Genomic DNA, 24,223 nt, shown 5'->3' with positions numbered 1-24,223 from the left:
TGTGTTTTCATTTTCATTCAGCTCATATTTTTAAATTTCTCTTTTTCAGTAATTCTTAGAATCATGGATTATATAGAATTTTTTCTTGTTGTTTCCAAATACTTAGGAATTTTCCAGATCTCTTTTTCTTATTGTTTGTAATATAATTCCATTGTTGTCAGAAAACATACTCTATATGGCTTGAATCATTTTCAATTTATGGAGGTTTGTTTTATGGCCAAGGACATGGTCTGTCTTTGAAAGAATGTGTATTCTGCCATTGTTAGGTGATATGCTCTACAAATGTCTATTAAACCCAGCTGGTTGATAGTACAGATCAGTTCCTTTATACTCTTAATGAATTTCTACTTGTCCTATTAATTATTGAGAGAAGGGTATTGAAATGTGTGACTATAATTGTGGGTCTTCAGTTCTATCAGTTTTTGCTTCATATGTTTTGAAGCTCTGTTATTAGGCACATAAACATTCAGGATTATTATGTTTTTTTTCATGATTGTGAAAATCTAATCCTAATCTATGATAATAGCCTTTCTTCTGAAACCTCATTTTTTTCCCCCTGATACTATTTTAGCCACTGAAGGCTTTTTTTGTGTGATTAGTGTTAGCATGGTATATCATTTTCTATCTTTTTAATTTTAACTTATTGAAATCTTTACATTAATAGTGAAGTTTCTTCCGTAGGTAGCATATAGTTGAGTCTTGCTTTCTGTAAATCCAGTCCGATAATCTTTTCATTTTATTGGGGTAAGATAATGTAGATGTAATGTGATTATTGATAGAGTTACATCTATACCTACAATCCTGTTTTTTGTTTTTTTATTTGTCCCATCTGTTCTTTTCTCTGATTTCTTCATTCTCTTTCTTTTTTTAAAATTATGTGTTTTTTTTTTAAGATTTTATTTATTTATTCATGAGAGAGAGAGGCAGAGCGAGAAGCAGGCTCCCAAGGAGCAGGGAGCCTGATGCGGGACTCGATCCCAGGACCCTGAGATTATGACCCGAGCCGAAGGCAGACGCTCAACCATCTGAGCCACCCAGGCGCCCTAAAATTATGTTTTTAATGATTCCATTTTATCTCCTTTGTTGACATATTAGTTAAAATGCTTTGTTTTGTTGATTTAGTAGTTGCTTTAGTGTTTGTATTACTCTACTTCCATTTATCACAATCTGCCTTCAAGTGATAGTACATGATTTCTTATATAGTCAAGTATACAGCAATATGTTTCCATTTCCCCTCTCCTGGCTGTTGTGCCATTTTTGTCACACATTTTATTTTACTTCCACACAGATTTATTTTTTATTATTTTCTTTAAATAGTCATTACCTTTTAAAAAATTCAATTAATATCAATTTTTTTGTTTATTGATATCATTACTATTTTTAGTGTTCCTCACACTTTATGTAGATCCAGATTTCTTTCTTATATCATTTTCCTTCAACCTAAAATAATGATTTTAATCTATATGTACATTTTAGTACAGGTCTGTCGATGCTGAAGTCTGTCAGTGTTTTCATGCTGAAAGAATTATTTCTTCTGCCTTCATGTTATAAAGATATTTCATTGGGTATAGAATTGATAGTTTGTGTTCCTTTGAGAATTTAAAGATCTTGCTCTTTGTCTTCTGGATTGCATTGTTCTGACAAAAAATCTGCTGACATGCTTATCTTTATTCCTCTATATGTAATGCATCTTTCCTCCCTTGCCCCCAGCTGTTTTTTAAGATTTTTCTCTTTATCACTGGTTTGAGGCAACTGGATTAATATGCTTTGCTGCAGAGTTTTTTATTTTTATTTTTTTCCTTTTTCTGCTTGGGTTTATTTAACTAATTGGCTCTGTAGGTTTTCATCATCTTTGGACATTTTGGGACCATTATTTCTTTAAACTTTGCTTTGTTACCCTCTCCTTCTCCTATATGTATGTTACCTTACTCTAAGTACATGTATACCAGACCTCTTAAAGTCTTTCTAGAGATCACTAATGTACGTGGTTTTGTTCTAGGGGACTTTTCTGTGCATTTAATTTTTGATAGTTTCCAGTGTTATAATTTCAAGTACATGTATCTTCTCTTCTGCGATATCTATTCTACCATTGATCCCATTGAATTTATGTTTTTTTTATTCCATATATTAGCATTTCAATGAGAGGATTTTTAATATTTTTCCTGGCCCTACTTATACATTCGGTTTTCCTTTTGCTTTTTGAACATATGGAAATCAGTTATAATAGCTACTTTAATGTCCCCCTTATATCAAATTATATATTTGATATATTAATTATATCAAATGTGACAATTCTGGGTCAGTTTAGATTTAATGATTTTTCTACTTATTATGACTTATGTTTTCCAGTTTCTTTGCATGCCTGGCAATTTATTATTGGAGATAAGTCATTGCAAATTTTACTTTTTTGTACTATAAATTCATGACCTTTTTCTGGGACATGGTAAAGATACTTGGAAACACCTGATCGTTTAGGTTTCTGTTCTCTAACTTGCTTGGTTACACAAGGGCAGACTTTTGTCTGAGGTTATTTTTTCCCATTACTGAGGCAAAAACATCCTGTGTATTCTACCTAATGCCCTGTAAATTATGAGATTTTTCTACCCTAGCTTGTGGGAACGGGTAAAGTTAGCATCCCTGTTGTGAACTCCAAGGTCTTCCCCTCTAATCCTTCAGGTGACTCTTTCCCTGTGGTTTCCTCATGTATGTGTCCTGACCATACTCAGCTGAGCCCTCAATGGAAATTCTATTCAGTTCTCTGCAGTTCTTCTCTTTCCAGTTCTGTCTTGTTCAGTCTTTGCCCTGTGTATTCTAGTTTCTTTGGCCTCCCCAGATTCCCATTTCATCTTTGGAAATTGCTGTATTCTGCCTGGCTTCTTTCTCCTTGCACAAAAACTCTCTAAGGTGGTAGGTTGAGGCAATCTGAGGGCTTACCATGTTTTCCCTTTTTCTCAGGGCTTGTTGTGGTTTGTTGTGTAACATCCAGCATCTTGAAAGTCATTATTCCATATATATTTTTGGTCTCTTCATTGTTTTAGGTGAAAGGTTAAATCTGCTCTGTTATTCCACCTTTGGCCAGAGCAGAATAACAATTTATTCTTAATTGCCCATTAGTTATAGATGCTTTTGTCCATGTGATCACTAGGAAACTAACACTTTCAAATTATCTGTTTGAGGGATGGTAATATTAGAAGTTAAAATTCTGCATGTCTAATCTGCATGTCTATTCAAGCGTGAGAGACATCAGTTCTTTCAGACTTTGAATGGTTCCATACCTGGACAATTACCTTGTCAATTCTGAGAAAACCACCTGTCTCATACACAAGAAGGCTATGCGATCATTTACACACTCTGGTTCATTTGGAACAATCCTCAGCGTTTATGCTGCTGTGGTTTAGGCATCAGCACTGTGCTGTGGTCTGTCCCTGTGCCTTTCCTCTGTCCACAGCTATAGTTCCTGATAAAAGTAGTTTCCACATGGACTTACTGATGCTGGCAGGCCAGGTCCAAGGCCCCAGAGAGGGTCATGCGGAACCAGCCAAGAGGGTCCTTGGCTTCTCACAGGATGGAAATCAAATGCGAGCCTGCAGGAAGTGAGAGCAGAGTTTATTGAAGACATAGAAAGAGCAGATGGACCATCTGGGAGACTCGGAAAGGAAAGGAGCATGAGTCTTGTCTTTGTTCAGGGTCTGGGAGTTTTTATTGAGGATTGTGGTCTGGTGTGCATGTCCTCTCAAGCATCCAGGAACCGGCTTGAACAAAGAGGAGGGGCTAGGTATTACTCCTTGGAGCCAGGGGGTCTTGACGTCAAGATGTCTAGAGCTGCTGGTCTAGAATACACACATGATAGCTTCGTCTGGTCATTCTCACCTGGTCCTTCCTTAGATGTTATCTGTTCTAAAGAAATTATTAATTCCTTGTCTCTGACAACTAGGACATACACTATGTGCCTTCTGAGGCATGTGTAAAGTAGGGGTGCTTGTCTTAGCAAGAATAGAAGCAGGAAAAGGAGCAAAATGCAGATATTTATGGAGTCCTTCATTTTCCCTTCTCATTGCCTTCTATTTCATCTTTTAAAAAATGTTCTCCTTTGAAAATGAATCCATAGCTCTTTGCAAACTACTTTTTTTTTTTTTTTTAAGATTTATTTATTTAGGGACACCTGATGGCACAGTCAGTCAAGCACCCAACCCTTGGTTTTGGCTTGGGTTGTGATCTGCACTCAACGGAGAGTCTGCTTGAGATTCTCTCTCTCCTCTCTCTTTGCCCCTCCCATTTGTGCTCACTCTCTCTCTAAAATATATAATAAATAAATATATATAATAAAAATATATAATAAATATATATATATATATATATATATAAAATAAATATTTAGGACCTTTCCCTTTCTCCCTCTCACTCTTTCAGTTCATAAACTAGACAAGAATGACTTCAAGTCAAGCCATAAATTTTTTTTTTTTTCTGTTTCTCTAAGACTTCTAGCCTTAAAGAATCTGGGTTTACTGCCAATCTCTCCCTTTAATTTTAGTTGGCTCATGCCATTAAGGTTAAATTCTTAGCTAAACATGTCTAACGCAGAAGTCAATTATTTTACACTTTAACGGAATTATCTTAAAACCTATTCAGTGTATTTTGGATCACCTGAAAATGATGGCTTGTAAATTTAAAAAAATAGACATTTGGACCAAACATGTAGATATTTTACCAGCCTAGATCAAAGTTACGTACATTCATCTTTAAAACAGAAATTCACAAAAACGATTAACATTTTTTTCTGTATTTTGGTGTATTTATTCATGACAGTTTTATATCTCAATTACATACTTTTAATTTTCTACTTGGAAGATGCCTATTCTGAATAAAAATTTATTTTCAAGACACTGTCCTCTGAATACTATATTGAAAAAATCCAATTAACTCACACAAATTATAGTGCTCCAAGGGCATTCTTCTTTTCAGAGGAGAAGACTATAAAAACAAAAATTAATACTCACAAATGAAAACATAGTTACACAGAGTTCATTTTTTTTATGTTGATTTACCTCCCCTTACCAGCCTAAATTCTCATAGTACATTCTTATTTCTGTGTTTCTAAAACTAGTCACTAATATCAAAGTATTTCTTAGGTCTCTGTTTACCCCTCCTAGGCCCAAAGCTTGACAGTTATCAGAGAATACTTCTGGAGGAAAAAAAAAATCAAACCTGTACCCCTCCAAGGTTTACTATCCTTAAGTGGGAATAGATAAATCATTTCTAATATATTCTGGTTAGTTAAGATGGTTTTGTACATGCTTGTTTCTAGTAATATCTTGAGCTAGTTTTTCTTTTCATGCAAATTTGTAATTATTGTGCTTTTTTCTTTCATTTGGCATAAAAATCTATATATTTAGATTAAGACAAGCTTGTTAATTACTTAATTTAAATCTTAAATGTACTTATTATTTATCTACTTAATCTTTTGGTTTTATGAGAGGGTTATATTAAAATCCTGCACTATGTTTATAGCTTCATCAATTTGTTCTTTCATTTTTAAAAGTTTTTGGTGTATTTCAAGGTTATATTGTTAGCTACTTAAAGATCGATGACTATCCCCCCTTAGGGACTGCTTCTTTGTGGGATTTTTTCCTCCCTTCTTGTTTATGCTTGTCACCTTCAATTCTATTTTGTCTGCCATTAACATTGTTTTGGCTACTTTTACTTATGTCATTTCTGTGACTTAGTGCTAGGCAAGGAGAAAATTGTATATGCTCTGTCCGTCATCTCTATCCAAAAGCTTTAGTAAGTTTTATGTGTAATTCTTTCAGACTTTTAATGTCGGTAGTTCCAAAGAAGATCTTTTGTTTGATGACTTTATTCTGAGAAGAAAGACACAAAGTGGGAGAGCTGGAAGAAAGCTAAAATGGAGGAGAGGAAGATGGGACCATCACACCAGGGGAAATCATGGGTAAGGAAAATTTTCAATAATATATTTTCACTGGTGGTGTAGGCAGGGGGAGAGAGTCATAGGGAGAATGATAAGATATCTTTAAAAAGATTTCAAAATATTTGAATATTTGGCATTGATATAATTTTCTCTTTCATCTCTTACAAAACCCTCAGTTATATCTATACTTTTAATCAGCCTTTTTAAATGCCATCTGCACATGTGTATATGTATATCATTTTATTTTGATGATAAATAAACTGAGACTGATCTCCAGGTGAAAACAGAGACTGACCATGGTGACCTAGTCTTATTTGAGCTACACAAATATTTGGGTGTTACAAAAATGTCACAGTGTTTGATTTTTCATGTCCATGTTTATTTAAAAAAATCCATGTCTACTGAAAAAAATAAATTTGAAATCTCAGATCAAAATTAAAGCAAGTATGGTTTTCATTCTCTATCACCTAATTCTTACTAAAGCTTTCACTGAAACTTTCACTTTAGAGTCTACTGGATGTAGAGTCGTCAGGGATCTAAGATAACTCCAAGCAGACTAACAGATAAATGGTGTATTGATTCTTTTATGTATAACAATACTAGCTTAAATTTTAGATTGTGCACCAAATAATACAATGTGCATAGAGCACATTTACAAACTGTATAGTAGATCCATGCTTTCTCTTTGAATGTTAAAATCACCCAGGCTGAGACAAAGTAAAAACTATTTGACTCATTTTAAGATGAGGTTATTGAGTGCAATTGTTAAGCATTTTACTGAAAGTTGCCTATTTGCTACAGTGAAGCCAGATCTCAAACTAGTTTTTTCCCTAATACTTAGAATTTTTTCTTTATCACATAACTACTTCCTTGATTGATTTAGCATAAAAGCGCAAGTAAGAATTTTCTAATATTCAGAAAAACAAAAAGCCCCATTCAGTGAGAACTACATAGGAAACCAGAAAATCATACATTAAACAGATAATGTGGGGGCGCCTGGGTGGCTCAGTCGGTTAAGCGTCTGCCTTCGGCTCAGATCATGGTCCCAGGGTCCTGGGATCGAGCTCCGCATTGGGATCCCTGCTCGGCGGGAGCCTGCTTCTCCCTCTCCCACTCCCCCTGCTTGTGTTCCCTCTCTCACTGTGTCTCTCTCTGTCAAATAAATAAATAAAATCTTTAAAAATAAATAAATAAACAGATAATGTGTTTTTGAACATTAAAGCTGCTTTTTATTCTTTTGACTCTAACATATATGACCTTACTTGGACTCATAATTCTGGTCAAAAAATAAAGTTATTTTCATGGTCATTAAATAGTATTTGCTTTCATCTTCTTATGGCTCTGTTTGTATGTTACTTGCAAGAGAGTGCTCATAAAGCAATGTATATTAAATCATCAGACATAATACTCTACAAATAACCTATGAAAATGATAATGACTCTTCCTAATTAGCTAGTCATTGAGCTGTAATTAATGCAAGATAAATTAGACTATGATTATTAAAGAAAAGTCATGAAGTGCTTATGTCATAGTTTTTGGGGTTTTTTGTGTGTGTTTTTAATTCACTACACTCAGCTAAGGACAGACTAGGTTTAATTTGACCCTGCTCTGTTTGCATAAAGAAAGCAAATCAGAATTTTCAAAAGCTAAACCTGAGACATTTAGAGGAAGATTTTATTTCAGAACAGCTTTATGTTGAAGTATTATTTATCATTTTCATCTTGTTTTAATCACATAATATTTCATATGGAAGATTTTCATGACTACCTTTGAAAGGGTACTAATGTATTGCTTAAAAAAAAAAAAAAAGGCAGGGGCACCTGGGTGGCTCAGTTGGTTAAGTGTCCGACTCTTAATTTCAGCTCAGGTCATAATATCAGAGTTGTTGGATTGAGTCCTTCATGGAGCTGTGTCAGGCTCTGCACTCGGCGGGGAATCTGCTTGAGATTCTCTCTCTCTCCCTCTCCCTCTGCCCCTACCCCCCGTTCTCTCTCCCTCTTTCTCTCTAAAATAAATAAAATAAATTAAAAAAAAAAAGGCAAATGGAGCTCTGAAATCTAATTGTGGTTTTGGATGAGATCAACCAAAATATATTATCACATTATGTTTAAATGATTGACAGCTTGTTATTTGGAATTTATGTCACAAATGGTATTGTATGCAATTATATTAATTAGTCTAATAAAAATCAAAAAGTGACATCAGGTACTCATATTATTAAAAATGTTCTTGCTGTATTCCCTTCATTTGCATTCATAATTAGAAGATTTAAGTGACACTCTATTGTGACATCTGCCAGCTAATATAAAAGCTAATATAAGATGAGTAAGTTTAAACACATGAAAATGGGTATGCTTTTCAATGCCTTAAAATTAATTTGGAAGAATCCAAGTTAAACTATAGTAGGCAACAGCAATAGTATAATCTGGGGATTTTGGACTAAAGACAAAGCCTTATTTATATAGATTCTCCTTGATTGTATTCTCTGTCTACATATGATTCTTGGCAGTTTTAATTTGGATTTCTGCCTTGCTTAAGATTTAACTCTGAAGTAATTATGTTTTATAACACATTTGGGTCCTTAAGTTTGAACGGGTTCAGCATGGTAGATTAGGGCATGTTAGACTCATCTCACCAATGTATTAGAATCTTTCCATTCTGGCATCAAGTGAAAAAAACTTTAAATGATGATGAACTTAGAATTTTAATAGACTATAATTAATCTGCTGTAGCTTTTTTTAAAATGTGAATCTAATGTATCTGCTTTCTATCCTAATTATAATATTGGTTACAACAGTGTAATTTGTCATGCAAAACAGCTTTTACATTACATTAAAGTCAAAGTAGCACAGTTGGTAGAAGTTTACCAGTTTTGAATACTAATACATAATAAATACTCCAAGAAGTTCTGCTGAAGCCTTCTATTCTTGAAAATCTAAAGATGCCCCTTTGAATTCAGCAAAGACTCATACACCCTTATCCTTTTACAATCTCAAATATTCCTGTATCCAAGGATAAAAAGAGGGCAGAATACGAGGCTAAATGAGAATGGCATCACTCTCCTGGGCTTGGTTTTTCAATGCATTTGAAGGACATATTCTGTTTTGTCTGCTAAGTCAAATAAAAAAGTCAGCCTTTCAGAAAGATACATTGGTTACATTCTCACACCCTGAATCAACCTTTGTCTGTTGCAGGAAGACAGACATCTCATCTAATATTGGAATACTTCTATAATATTCTTCAACTTAACCTACCAAAGTCAGTATCTCTATCTTGACATAGCAGGAGTTAACCCCAGCTCTTGAGAGGCTAGTTAAGGCCTTTCAAATGCTCAGTATAACCCTTAAAGCCTGCATTTATTTGTTCAAAAATATTTATTGTCTGTCCTTAATGTGCATGGTCTTGCTACGAGCTGAATGAACTAGTGAGCATGTATGTAGTAAGCTGACCTGATAGAGCTTACCGAAGATAGATATGTAAATGCTTACCGAAACAAATGTAATGTTACAAATTTTAATAAATGTTTTTAACAAAGAAACAGGAGAGGCTAAAAGGAGCTAGAAAGGTTTTCTCTAGAAGATATATTTAATCCTACAACAGAGTGGTGAGAAAAGTTAGCCAGCAATACAGAATAAGGACTATTCCAGGGAGCAGACACAACATGAACTCTGTTTGAGCCTGATACCTCTACATCTGTTGGGATGACCACTCCACCACTGGGCTTGTCTTTTGTTTTAAATGTGCTGCAGTTTCATGCTTTTAATATTTGATCAAGTTGAACAAACAGCAGCTCATTGTTTCTGTGTATATAGCATTCTGGGTGTTGAATAGATTGTAGATAGGCGGTTTGCAATATCTGACATTTAACACAAATCAGGAAGTGTGGAAATACTAAGTTCCTTATATTTTAAGATCAATTTCACATTTTTTTGCACTTTTGGGCTCTGATGTGTTCTAGCATACTGACTTGTATTGGAAGTAATCCTGAGGTTTGGGTTAGACAAAATAACACAGAAAGCACACATTTATTTTTATTCTTTGAATGAAAAGAAAGTGGTGATAGTAAAGGACATATACTTTATCATTGGAATCAAATTGGTCATTGAGAACTCAACTTGAAAGAGCTTGCTTGAGAAAAAATTGGTGCTCATAAGTCTGACTGTGCAAGGGAACGCATACTAGAAAAGGGCCTAAGAATGAAGCTAGAAGTTTGTTCTAGAATTCATCATATATGCTGACCTGATAGTAAATATAATATAAATGTATTTTATTTTTAAAAAATATTTATTTATTTATTTGAAAGAGAGAGAGAGAGAATGCCCAAGCAGGGGGAGGGGCAGAGGGAGAGAGAAGATCTCGAGCAGGGAGCCTGACCCAGGGCTCAATTCCACGACCCTGAGATCATGACCTGAGCTGCACTCAAGAGTCAGTTGCTCAACTGAGAGAGCCACCAAGGTGGCCCTATAACTGCATATTAAATGTTGATTTTAACAGAATACAGAAAAGAAAAATTTACTGCCAAAAAACCCAAAATGGTCCGTGGGGCCATAGAAAATTTCTGCTTAAAAGTTAAGTATTCTGTGCCCTTAATTTTTAAATGTGTAGATCCCAACTGGGCATATTATTTTTCCATTTGTGTCTGTAAGCATTCGTTGTGTTACTACAAATCCTGATGAAAGGACTGTAGTCTATAAATCACAGTTTGTAATCCCAGGTTGTGTCCATTTCTCAGAAGTGACATAATTTTATCACCATTCTTCACAAAAAAATTTTTTTAAACCCTATTGGCTAAAATTATTCCCAGCTCAATGGTCCCACCCTCACCTCAAGTTGCCTATCAAGAAGATGGCTTAGCATGATTGTGTAGGCTTAGAGTCAGCCCCTGGTTGACCCTGGTGCTGGTGTATGAATTCACCCAGGGCTGATGTCCTGCCTAAGGGCTCCTTTGTCTCTTGAGCCACTACCCTGGCCACAAAGCTCCTATTATTAGATGACCAATTTGGTACTTCCCGCTTTGTTATAATTTTCTGAGAACTATAAAGCAGCATGGGAGTGGGATCCTTCTGTTGGTGGTGACCCACTTTGCATCCAGCAATGAAAACCCAAGAACATCTCTTCATGGGCGCGTGCTTTATGTCTACACCAGAGGTTTCTACTATTGTTTGTCCTCACCCTCTGGCTCCACAGTTGGAATTTGGTGTTTAGCTGTTACAGAATATAAATATATTAAAATCACTAACTTCTAAATCTTTTATGTATTTGTGTATTTCTTTAATTTTTTCAGTTGTTAACACAAAATTTTCACATGCATTGAAGTTAATTTGGTCCATATTGGAACATGAAATTAGAAGTGCAGGAGCCATATTTTTTACTTATTATTTTTCATAAGGTCAGGTATACAATATTATGTACAAAAAAGAGTTTGTTGCTTTATATAAAACTTCCATTTACTGATTAGGTCATTGGAAAGCAAACCTTATTATTTCTAAGTAATAATAAACAAAATTTAGAAAAAGCATTTCAGTATTCAGCTTATGTTCTAAGAATTTTGTAATGAAGGACTAAGTCAATTTCTCTTCTTCCTTTTCTTCTCTTTCTTCCAGTTCTGACAAAATGATACTTTAGATACTCTTTGGTAAAGATATAGCTGATTTGCTTTAGATAATATCTACTCAGCCAAAGTATGAAATGTCTTCCTTTAAGTTTATAAATTCTTCAGAATTAAATGTATTTTAACAAAGTACTTCTGATTATTTCAGTTTAATCCCCTAAACATTCTTTTGACCTGTCATATAAAACAAGTCACAATTTTAAGTATTTTTATTAATTATCTACAGGTGAATAGTGTTCACATAGCAATAAGTACTTTAAAAATAAAGATTAAGTGATTAAATATATTGCATTAATAATGGTTGCCATGAACGGCAGCATAAAATGTTACCACTGGAGATTAATAGTATAACAAATAAATAAGGTCTGATATTACATTAATTTTTTTCATCATTTGGTATTCCAGAACTTACTTTCAATAGGATCACCATGATTTCTTTCTAATTTTTTTTTTCCTGTCATGGAAAAATGTCCATAAAGTATTTCAAGTATGAGATTTTGTGGTTTAGTTAAGACAGCATTTGCAATGTCACTTCAAATAATATTCAAATATACCAGTTTATCTTTAACACTTTAAAATGTTTATACATACTGAAAATTCACTTTATTTATTAGAAGCCTCTCACTCTAATGGGAAGGAATATTTAAGGTAAATTAAAGATTTGCTCATTTTTGTTAAATGGTTAAAGTACTCTTAATAAAATTACATGTAACTTACATCTTATTTTCATTTCCTCCACAATTTTGTTTAGATTTTTTTAAAAAGAAAAGTAACACGAGTTTTAAGAATTCTCTTGAAATGAAACAAAATGAAAAGAAAATTATTTGTACTGACTACATTACCTTCATGAACTTGGTGTGCCTATGCAATTAGGAAAATGATTTCAAATTCTCAACTCTATCTTGTACCTAAAGAGTAGTAAATTACTTTAAAAAAATCAATAGTCTAAAGGAAATTGTTGTCACACTGGAATAGACTCCATCATTCCACATTTATCATTTGATTTATTGAGACATCTCGGGAGTAAATATGTAGCTCCATCTCACTTGTCATGTCAGTTTTAAAAATATATCTCAGACCTTTTTGCACAAGAAAACAATTTGCTGACTCATCAAAAGCATTAATCAAAGCTCATAAAAACTTGTAGTTTGTTTCTTTAGAATTTGCTAAGTGACTTTGTATTTATTTCCTCCATTGATTATCCCTAAGGGCACTAAGAAATTAGTCAGGCAAGCACATTATCTTCATTTTTGCATAGTTAAACTTAACCACAGAAAGGTTAGTGATTTGCCTAAGGCACATCTAGCAACTAGCTGATTTGGGATTTGAAGCCAAATTTTCTGAATAAATTGAGTGTTTTTTATTCTGTTCACCTCACAAGAGCTAAGTTCCTATCATTACTTAATGAGTGCTTTATCTTTATTTCCAAATTTATACCCTATTTTATAACAAAACTTTGTTTATATTCTTGTTGCAGATTTCTCATTGACTTTGCAGTAATACTACATTGTCCAAGCTCATGGATGCTCTCACAAAAGTTTAGTTTTAGGGAATATCACATTAAAATAATATGCTGAAGTACACCATTTTCCCTATCGCTGGTAACAATGTGGAATCCCAAAAACATCAAAAAATAAAAATAAATAAATAAAAATAAAATAAGCTTGAGAGAGGGAGAGAGAAAGCAACTTGCAGCTTGTTTTGTTATATTAGTTTGTGAGCAAGATTATAATATTAACAAGATTATAATCAATTGAAAGCAATGTGTAATTTTGAGTCGGTGAGAAATATAGTTGGATATTGATAAGGGTCTAAAAGCTCCATCAGGGTCTACTGAGACCCAGAGAGATAAATGCAGGCTGACATGAGAGGAAAGCCTATCTTGGAAATCCATATGAGGGGGTCTTTATATGCTTATGATTGCCAATCATACATGACAAAAGATACACATGCCTCTATTTTGTTAACTCACAGTTTTGAAAATGCCTAGGGTTACTACTGCTGGATAGACTTCAGTAGTGCAGAGAGCATCAGTAATGCATTTCTCACCTGCCATCACATCCAGCACTCTTTGGCTAAATATATATATATATATATATATATATATATAGTGAATTAGAGTTTCTATTACCCAATAGATATGAACAAAATAACCCCAAAGACATACAGAACCCATGCAGCAAGGCAAAGTGGGACATGTTTAATTTTTCTCATCTTCATTTTTTGTTTTTTGTTTTTTGTTTTTTGTTTTTTGTTTTGTCAAAATTGTACCAGCTTAGAGTCATAGATGTCTGTCATTTTGCTCAGGATCATCTTCTTATTTCATTTTTCTTTTTCTATATCTAAAACACTCCCACCATCCACATTCTATTCACTTAATGTAATCATTATATAGAAACATTTGAAACCAATTCTCATTAATCAGGCATTTCCACCATGACTTCAGTGAATAATTTGTATCTATGTGCTGATAGTCTTAAAAAGAAACTCATTTTCCCCGTGTGTAGCCCAACGCAGAAAACTTGATCATGAATAAATATTAGCTCTAACTCACCATGTTCTATAATACATGTATTGAGGGAATTCTTGATGATAATTTAATTTTTAAGAGCTGTTTATATATTTATATATTAGGCAATTCCAAATAGGAATTTAATTTATTTTATATTTGCAGCTATTTTCACATACATGCTTTTCCATCTAGAAAATTTCACTTCATAAAAAATCCTTTTTTTCATTTCTCTTAGGCTACTGAAATATAGCAGCTAATTCTTCAATATCCAGAGCCACTAAAAATAATTATTTAGAGCTTTTTAAAAAAAGATAAGCTTTTTATAGAAAGAATTACACATGGGTCTGCTTAAGAATTATTATTTTATTGAGCAGATATGGCATTTTATAAACTTTCTGTATTAAATTAAACTAGAAACAGAAGTTCAAACAAAAGGTTGTATATTGGCACAGTTATGATATTTCAGGATCTAAAAGTTCCCTCTGTAAGCAATAATGTGGAAGTTGGTTAAAGCATTTTAAGTAACTTCAGCTGATCATAGTGTCTCTTTTTCTTCTGCTATGAGAGGCAGTTCTTAAATTGTCCTCAATAATATATTTTTTTTTCCTTTCTGTGGGAGAAGACACTATAAGTAATTAGAGGATTTACAGCAGAGCTCTACATTTAGATTGGACAATTTGCTAGTATAGGTACTATTCCCCTTTATTCACAATTAAAACATTGCTAGCTTTGTGTCCAAGAAAGTTTGATTTCTTTAGTCAAGGAAAAATTAAGAAATGCATCTCATTCTGCTCCATGTCATAGTAAAGGTTTTAAAAATATCTGAAGTAAAAAAAAAAAAAATAGTAACTTTGTTAAACTTCATTTCCAAAGTATATTTGCTCTTGGAAACCAAGTTAAAAATTGCAAAAGCAGTAAAACCACTAGCACTTTGTGGGAAAACCAGTACATGGAATAAGCTTTGAAGAATATTAAATGGTTCTCTATAAATTATTTAAATGTGTTAATATGGACACAGACCTAAGACCTGTTGAGAAAAGGCCTGGTTGAGGTAAGGTTTGAGGACTTGTTCTAGCTCAAGAATATCCTGAGGGTGGGAGGGATGCCATATACTGGGGGGAAAATGCCTAAAGTGACCTTGTGATATATGTTTACATTGATATCTAAGAGGATTATGTCACCTAGTTGGAATCCATTATCGTTTATCAGTAGGGATTATAGATTCTTGAGAATAAGAGTGGTCAGGGTATTTTTGTTCTAGACATATCATCTTGTTAGTATTACAGCAACATACACAAACTTGAGAAACTAAAGCAAGATATTTATTTCAAGACAGCTCCAATGAGATATCAATGAAAACGAAGATGACAGAGCCAATGTTCTTCAATGTTCATGCAAAAGTAGAACAGATACTTGGTTCAAAGAAGAGGTGTTTCAGGATTTTGGATTGAGCTTGTTTTTGGAAGGCTGCAAGTCAGGCTTCATAACTCCTCTCCACAGGGCTTTTTTTTTTTTTTTTTTTTTTTTTTAAGATTTATTTATTTATTTTAGAGAGAGCACATGAGTTGGGGGAGGGACAGAGGGAAAGAGAGAGAAGTAGACTCCCTGCTAAGTGGGAAGCCCAATGCAGGGCTTGATCTCACAACCCTGAGATCATGACCTGCGCAGAAATCAAGAGTCAGATGCTTAACCAACTGAGCCACCCAAGCACCTCTCCACTGAGCATTGTATTAAGGAAGTTAAAAAAGAGAGCATACAGTAGTCAATTTATATGGAACCATAAAGACCTCAAATAGCTAAAGCAATCCTGAGAAAGTAGAACGAAGTTGGAAGCACTGCACTTGTTGATTTCAAACTATATTACAATGCTATAGTAATCACAGTAATACTGACATAAACACTGACCAATGGAACAGAATTGAGAGCTGTCAAATAAGCCCATTCATATGTGATCAGTTAATTTATGACAAAGGAGCCAAAAATATATAATGGTGAAAGGATAGTCTCTTCAATAAATAGTGTTGAGAATATTGGATATTCACATGCAAAGGAATGAAACTGGACCCCTACCTTACACCATACACAAAAATCAACCCCAAGTAGATTACAGACTTGAGTGCAAGACCTGAAATCTTAAAACTCCTAGAAGAAAACATTAAGAGTAAGTTCCTTGAAATTGGTTTTGGCAATGATTCTTTTTTTAATTTGGCACCAAAAGCAAAGGTAAGCAAAGCAAAAATAAATAAATGAGACTATATCAAACTAAAAAACTTCTTCACAGCAAAGGAAACTATCAGCGAAATGAAAGGTAACCTATGGAATGGGAGAAAATATTTGCAAACCACATATTGATAAAGGGTTAACATCCGAAGTACAGAAGGAACTCATACAACTCAATAAACAATTAAAAAATTAATCCAATAAACATGGGTTAGAGACCTGAATGGACATTTTCCCAAGAAGACATACAAATCCCAAGAGTTACATGAAGAGGTGCTCAACATTGCTAATCATCAAAGAAATGCAAATCAAAACTGCACTGAGCTATTACTTCTCACCTGTTCAGAATCTGTTACGCAAAAGACAAAAGATAACAGTCATTGGCAAGGATGTGGAGGAAAGGGAAATCTTGTACACTATTGGTGGGAATGTAAACTGGTACAGCCACTATGGAAAACAGTACAGGGTTTCCTCAAGAAATTAAAAATAAAACCATTATATGATCCAGCAATTTCACTTCTGGGTATATATCCAAAGGAGACTAAATCACTATCTCTAAGAAATATCTGTTCATTGCAGCATTATTCATAATTATCAAAGTATGGAAACAACTTTAGTGTCTGTCAATGGATGAATGGATAAAGAAAATATAAGGTAGATAGGTAGATGATAGATAGATATATAGACATATAGATACAGTGGACTATTATTTAACCTTTAAAAAGAAGGAATTTCTGCCATTTGTGACAACATGGATAAAGCTGCAAGGCATAATGATAAGTGAAATAAGTCAGACAGAGAAAGACAAGTACTGCATGGTATCACTTATATGTGGACTTTAAAAAAAAGTGGAACTCCTAGAAACAGAGAGTAGAAGGGTGGTTACTAGGGTGTTAGGAAAACAGGGAGATCCTGTTAAGAGGGTACAAATTTTCAGCTACAAGATGAATAGATTTGAGGATCTTATATAGAACAATGAATATAATTGATAATACTCTATTATATAATTGAAATTTGCTAAGAGAGTAAAACTGAAGTGTTCTGATAAAACAAAACAAAAACAAAAACAAACAAAACAAAACAGGGGTTACATATATGAGGTGATTGATGTGTGGATTAACTTAATGGTAGGAAGCCTTTTATAATGTATATATACATTAAATCATCACATTGTATACTTTAAATATATTATAATTTTGTCAATTATAGCTCAGTAGGGTGGAAAAAACAAACAAGATTTTATGTCATGACCAAGTAGAATTTATCTGAAAAGTGCAAAGATGGTTTAACATCTGAAATTCAATTAATGCAACACACTATCAGTAGAATAAAGGTTAAAAAAAGGTGATCATGTCAAGAGACACAAGAAGATCAACTGACAAAATATAACACAGTTTAATGATTAAAAACATTTAACAAAATAGGAATAGGAGAAAACATCCTCAACCAGCTAAAAGGCTTCATTGATAAACCCACCCCTAATGGTAAACAACTGAATTATTTCCTCTAAGATTAGGAAGAAGAAACAAATGTCCATTCTTGCCACTTCCCTTGAACATTATACTGAAGATTCTAACCAGAGGATTTAAAAGAAATTAAATAAACATACATATGTAATTTCAGAGAGAGAGTGCATGCATGTGTGCAAGCATGGGGGCAGGGGAAGAGGGAGAGGGAGAGGGAGAATCTCAAGCAGACTCCCTGCTGAGCACAGAGCCCTGGTGGGGGGCCCGATCTCACAACCCTGAGATCATGACCTGAGCCAAAATCAAAAATCAGATGCTTAACCGACTGAGCTACCCCGGCACCCCAGGGGGGGGGGGGGAAGTTCAAAACTGGTATTCTGAAAACTAGAAAACTTTGTTGTTAGAAAATAAGAATCTAAATAAATGGGAATTCATGTTAATGAATCAGAAGAATTATTATTGTTTAGATAGCAATACTCCCCAAGCTGATCAACAAATTCCGTATAATCCCTGTTAAAATTCCAGCCATTTTGGCAGAAGCTGATCCTAAGAATTTGTGTGAAAATGCCAGGAACCCAGAATTGTCAAGACAACCTTGGAAAGAAGATATTGGAAGTACTCACACTTCATGACTTTAAAGCTTACTCCAAAACTACAGTAATCAAAAAAGAGAGGCACTGGTAAAAGGACAGACATATAAATCAATGAAATAGGATTAAGACTCCAGAAATGATCTTTTACATTTATGGCTTATTGGTTTTCATAGAGTCCAAAACAATTTAAAGTGGAAAGAATGGTCTTTTGAACAACTGTGCTAGAACAACTGTATAGCCACATATAAAAAGAATGAAGTTGGAGTACTGCCTTAAACAATATATAAAAATTAATTTAAATGGTGGTAGGCATAAATTCAAGAGCCCAAACTATATTTATAGTAATAAATCTTCATGATCTTGAGTTAGGACAACCTTTCTTAGTTATGACACCAAGACCTCAAGCAATAAAAGAAAAATATATAAATTGGACTTCATAAAACCTTTTAAAAACCTCACAACTTTGTGTTGCATATGATGTTATCAAGAAAGTTAACAACCAGTCCACAAATGGGAGAAAATATTTGCAAATCATATATCTGATAAGGAACTTATATCCCAAATGTATAATAAAAAGATGAAAAAAGGAATTTAAAAGTGGACAAAGGTTATAAAGAGATATTTCTCCAGCAAAGATATACAAATGGCAATACCACTTGAAGAGATGCCTAATATTATCAGCCATTAGGCACATGCTAATCAAAATCACAAGAGAGACCACTTCTCATCTGCTAGGACAGTTATAGTGAAAAATTCGAGTAGGTTTTTGGCTAGAATGGAGAAATTGAAATCCTCATACGTAGACAGTAGGAGTGTAAACTGATACAGCTGCTTTGGAAAATGTTGGGAGTTGTTTAAAATGTTAAGCATAGAATTACCATACGACCCAGCGATTTCACTCCTGGATATAGACCCAAGAGAAATGAATACATACGACTATATGAAAACTTGTACACGAGTGTTCATAGCAGCATTATTCATAATAGTCAGTAAGTGGAAATGTCTAACACCTGCTAAATGGGTAAGGAGTGTATTACAACCATAGGGACAGACATCAGTATTAAACTCAGATGGATTGGAAAAGTGGGGAAAAAAAAGGTTCTACTTAATTTAGGGTATGAAGGGAAAGATTGTATCTTACAATCAGGATGTATAGCCTAGAGAAAAACAACATTCTCTGAGAGAGGGAAGAGCTTCCTGTTTTCCAAAATTCTTACCAACAAATGCATAGTTGTGAATGATAAAGTCTTGGTATGTAAAGGTCACAGAAGAACTATTAGAAGCACAGCTGTCACCTGTGAGGTCCAGCCTTAGATAGATACATTATGTATCTTCTTTTATTTACTTATTTTTTAAAAAAGATTTTATTTATTTATTTGACAGAGAGAGAGGCAGCGAGAGGGGGGAACACAAGCAGGGGGAGTGGGAGAGGGAGAAACAGGCTCCCAGCTGAGCAGGGAGCCCGATGCAGGACTCGATCCCAGGACCCTGGGATCATGACCTGAGCGAAAGGCAGATGCTTAACTGACTGAGCCACCCAGGCACCCCTGGCTACCCTAAATTTTTTTTAAGACATATGAGAATTTTTCAGAGCAAAGTTTATTTTCTGGATCTGTATTTTCTGTATTTGAGGAGCCATGCTCATCGACATTTTCAGGTCAACTGGTCTGAAATTTTATTTTTTTATTTTTAATTTTATTTAATTTTTGAAGTTTATTTTATTTTAGGACTGAAATCTTAAATCAGCCGTGCTTGAGGTTACTTATGAGAGCTATTCTGTCACAGAGACAATTTGCTGTAATTTTAGCCACCCTCTTGGGTTTGCAATGAATATTGTTTGCTTATATGTTTTTTTTTTTTTTTTTTTTAAAGATTTTATTCATTTATTTGACAGAGAGAGACACAGCGAGAGAGGGAACACAAGCAGGGGGAGTGGGAGAGGGAGAAGCAGGCTCCCCGCAGAGCAGGGAGCCCGATGCGGGACTCGATCCCAGGACCCTGGGATCATGACCTGAGCTGAAGGCAGTCGCCTAACCAACTGAGCCACCCAGGCGCCCTGCTTATATGTTTTTTTACACTTCTCATCACACCAGGATTTAGGCACAGCCCAATTTTAGGCACATTTGAAACACATGTGAAATTTTTGTAAGTTAATTTTACCTCTCTTGTAGTATAATCTTCCCTACTTTCCACCAGGTTCTCCTCCCTCTCCTTTTTCTTACTCCATCTCCAGCACACAGGAGTCCTCCAGCCAGCCTTTCATTCAGGATGCTTGGACTCCCTACCACTGGCACGACAGTACGTTCCTGTCTCTAGAATTTCCTTCCTCCAATTGATCCCCTTCTTAGAACTAAGGTCTTTCCCCTTCTGACTTAGAATTAAAATTTCATTAATACATGCTAGGAATATATAGCATAGTGCATACTCTGGAGCCAGATACTTAGATTCCTTTCCTGTGTGAGTTTTCTAGCTGTCATAACCAACTACCCCAAACTGGCAGGTTTAAACAATGGAAATATACTATCTTACAGTTCCTGGAACTAGAAGTCTGAGATTAAGGTATTAGTAAGGTTAGTTCTTTCTGAGGGCTGTGAAGGCTAATCTGTTCCATGGCTCTCTCCTAGTTTCTCGTGGTTTGCAGGCAGTCTTTGGCGTTCCGCGGCTTCTGCTACCTCACCCTAATCTCTGCCCTCCTCTTCACCTGGTGTTTTCCCTGTGAGTGCATCTTTCTCCAAATTTCCCTTTTGGTAAGGATACCAATCATATTGGATTAGGGACTCACCCTACTCCAGGGTGACCTCATATTAAATTGATGACTTCTGCAACAGCTCTGTTTCCAAATAAGTTCACACTCTAAGGTGTGGGGGGTTAGGACTTCAGTTTATAAATTGGAGGCAGGGGACACATTTGGTACATAATAACCTCTTACCTAATCCTCCCTGAGTCAAAGTTTTTGCATCTGTTTAAATTGGAATAACACTATTATCTACCTTAGAGTGTTTTTATGAGGATTGAGAGAATTAATATCTAGATAACACTTAGAACAATGCCTGACACAGAATAAGCACTCCTGATAATGAGGAAATTTGTTATATTTGTGATATTAACACATTTTAATAGAGATGTTCAGGGAAAATGTTCTTAACTCAAATCCTCCAAAACTTAAGAGAGCTCTATTTTCGCAGGCAGAGTTTGGGGTTGTCTATTTTTTACTTGCTAAATGAAATGGCGTTGGGGAAACAATCATGACATCTACTACTAAGTGCTGCTTATAGCTCCTGAAATGTCACAGTTACCTGGCATTAAAAAAACCACACAGATTGGTCACCAGAAATGTTTTCAGTATTGTGTTCCAGTAGCCCTCGGCCACCTGGTCACACATTTCAAGAGAGTCATGTGACCTGTGTTCCTTATAATTTCATTCGGGAGATTGCTACTGCAGTTTGCTTTATATGCAAAATTTTTAGGTTTTAACATAAAATTCTTCAATGTACATTTCCATACATTAATATGAATGGAAAAAAGAAACAATGCAAGAAAGTTCTCTTGGGCTGGCTAAACTAAGATATAAACATATTCGACACTGTTAAGATGTAAATGAACAACATACTGCATTCTGATACAGTTGCATAAATGTTTGTACTTCTATAATCAGGATAATAACAAAGCTTTGAAGATATTTTTATACATGTATTGTCTAAAATCCCATTAACACCTTTTCCACCTGCTTGCATTTTATGTTTTATGTTGTGATATTGACAAAATGATGAAGTTCTTGCTGTAATTTGGTTTGCACATTATTTTTAAGTGCGCTGCAAGCTCATATGAATAGAGGTTGTAAGGAACATTTTTAGGCAATTAAAAGATAAGCATAAACTCAAGATTCCAAAGTGATGGAAATAATTTAAATGGTGCAATAAAAAGTTCAAGCCTTTGAAAGAATTTTCTGTTTTGACAACTTAGACCTTAACTCTTTTATTGGTCTGTTTTTCATCTGTTTTGTTTTTTTTTTTGAGGTGCCATTTCCATACAGTATATAATCCTATAAATTTTGACATATGTATATTTTCATCCATCACCACATTCAAGATAACATATCCATTACCCCAAAAGTTTTCTTGTAATCTTTTGTAATCACTCCTTCTTGACCCTCTCCATGCCTCATCCCCTGTCCCAAGGAAATCATTGTTCTGCTTTCTGCCACTGTAAGTTAGTTTGCATTTTAAAAATATTATGTAAATAGAAACATACATAATGTACATAGTCATTGGCTTTTATCACTCAGCATAATAGTGTGAGTTATCCATGTTGATGTGTGTATCAATAGTTTATTCTGTATTATTGCTGATGAATATTACATTGTTTGGCTTTATAACAGTTTGTCCATTTACCTGTTAATGAAGGTTTGTGTTCTTTCTAGGTTTTGATTATTAGAAATGGAGGTGTTATTAGCATTGTACTTATGCTTTTTTTATCTGACTGGTCACACCTTGGTTTCTTTGCTGGTTTGTCACATAGCTAACTTGTATATAAAGAGAGACAATATTGCAAATCACTTTAGGAAAGGAGGATATATTTTTATTCAATTTAAGTTTGTGAATTTCTCAAATTTTTCATTTGTGTCATGGATACTTTCAATTTTCTTATTGGGGCCCAAGTTTTGAAAGGCACAGTCCTGAAGGAGATATTTTCTGTTTTGTTTGAGTGTTAATTTTTTATTTTGCATTGTATTTATTTTTCTAACACTGTCCCTTGAGACAGTGAATGCTGAACCCCTGTAATTGAAAATGATCAGGCTAATCTGGGTCAAATAGCCACATGTCAAAGAGTAATTCTTAGTGTGTGAGCTCCTTTCTATATCAACCATGGCCAATATCTTTAAATTTTATATTTCTCTGCAAAAGAAAAACCCACAAAATAGTGATTAGAAAAATTTGGTCTTTTGCACATTTGAAAAACTCTAACATTTGATAAAATGTTTTGTTTTTGTACTTTGGTGAAAATCCACAACTTATTGTGACTTTTTGCTTTAGGGCTTGGTTTTCGCAAACGGTAGCATCAGAGATCGCTGCCAGTCCTGAAAGAAGTCTTATCTATTTACAAAATGACCAAATGACAAAAGTCATTTTTTCACTTCAATCAGGTCCTGTTTTTTTTTTTTTTTTTTGATGATGTCTTTTGGCCATGTGTTCTTTTGGAAGGGATCATAATGAGCAATAAAATATTTGAATACTTTATTGTGAAAGAATCCAATTAAAATGAAAAATTAAATTAAATTAAATTAAAAATGACAAAGTCATTGGTAAAAAGTAACAAAATATTATCAAGTTATCCCTAAAAATAAATCTGTAGACACTGAGGAAACTACACAAAATTTTTGAATGACTTTGAGAAGTGACCATAACTTGCAATGTGTCTTATTTTTCTTTTTTCTCATAGATAATATCAAGAATGGAGACCTTGCAAAATATAGCTTCCATTGACTTGTAGCAAAGGAAATGACATAACATAAATTCAATTTAAAAGATATTGAGTAATTCTAGTGTTTCTTGAACACAAACATTTTTATCTTATGTGATAACCTATAGGAGCTCAGATTCTACTTCTTTTTATGTATCTTTGGGAGTCGAGGTTTATAGACTGATAAGAACAGATACTACACTTGATCATAGCCAAAAGGCGAGAAGTGATTGGAGTTAAGGTTTATAGAAAGTGTTGACACAGAAATATGGTGAAAATGTTGACCTACTGGATTGCAAAACTGACACTTGTTTGGCCATGTCAACCACAATTTATAATCTGAATATTTGATTCATGCCCCATGACATCATCCTTTCCATTAAAATTTACTCTCTGTTTTAGTTGTACAATTTACATTTATTTCATTTATTTTTA

The 24,223-nt window shown here is 34.2% G+C and overlaps 1 pseudogene; it reads right to left on the bottom strand.

The window, feature by feature from the left end:
- Positions 1–23,868: 23,868 nt before the first annotated feature.
- Positions 23,869–24,019, bottom strand: LOC123860763 (U2 spliceosomal RNA; annotated as a pseudogene).
- Between the last annotated feature and the right edge of the window lie 204 nt (positions 24,020–24,223).

Source organism: Mirounga angustirostris, unplaced genomic scaffold, assembly GCF_029215605.1.
Source record: "Mirounga angustirostris isolate CCGP_5_RB_7025 unplaced genomic scaffold, mMirAng1.0.hap1 SCAF_4, whole genome shotgun sequence".
NCBI classification, from domain to species: Eukaryota; Metazoa; Chordata; class Mammalia; order Carnivora; family Phocidae; genus Mirounga; species Mirounga angustirostris.
The sequence above is the reverse complement of the archived record's forward strand: the minus strand, read 5'-3'. Positions and strand labels throughout refer to the sequence as shown.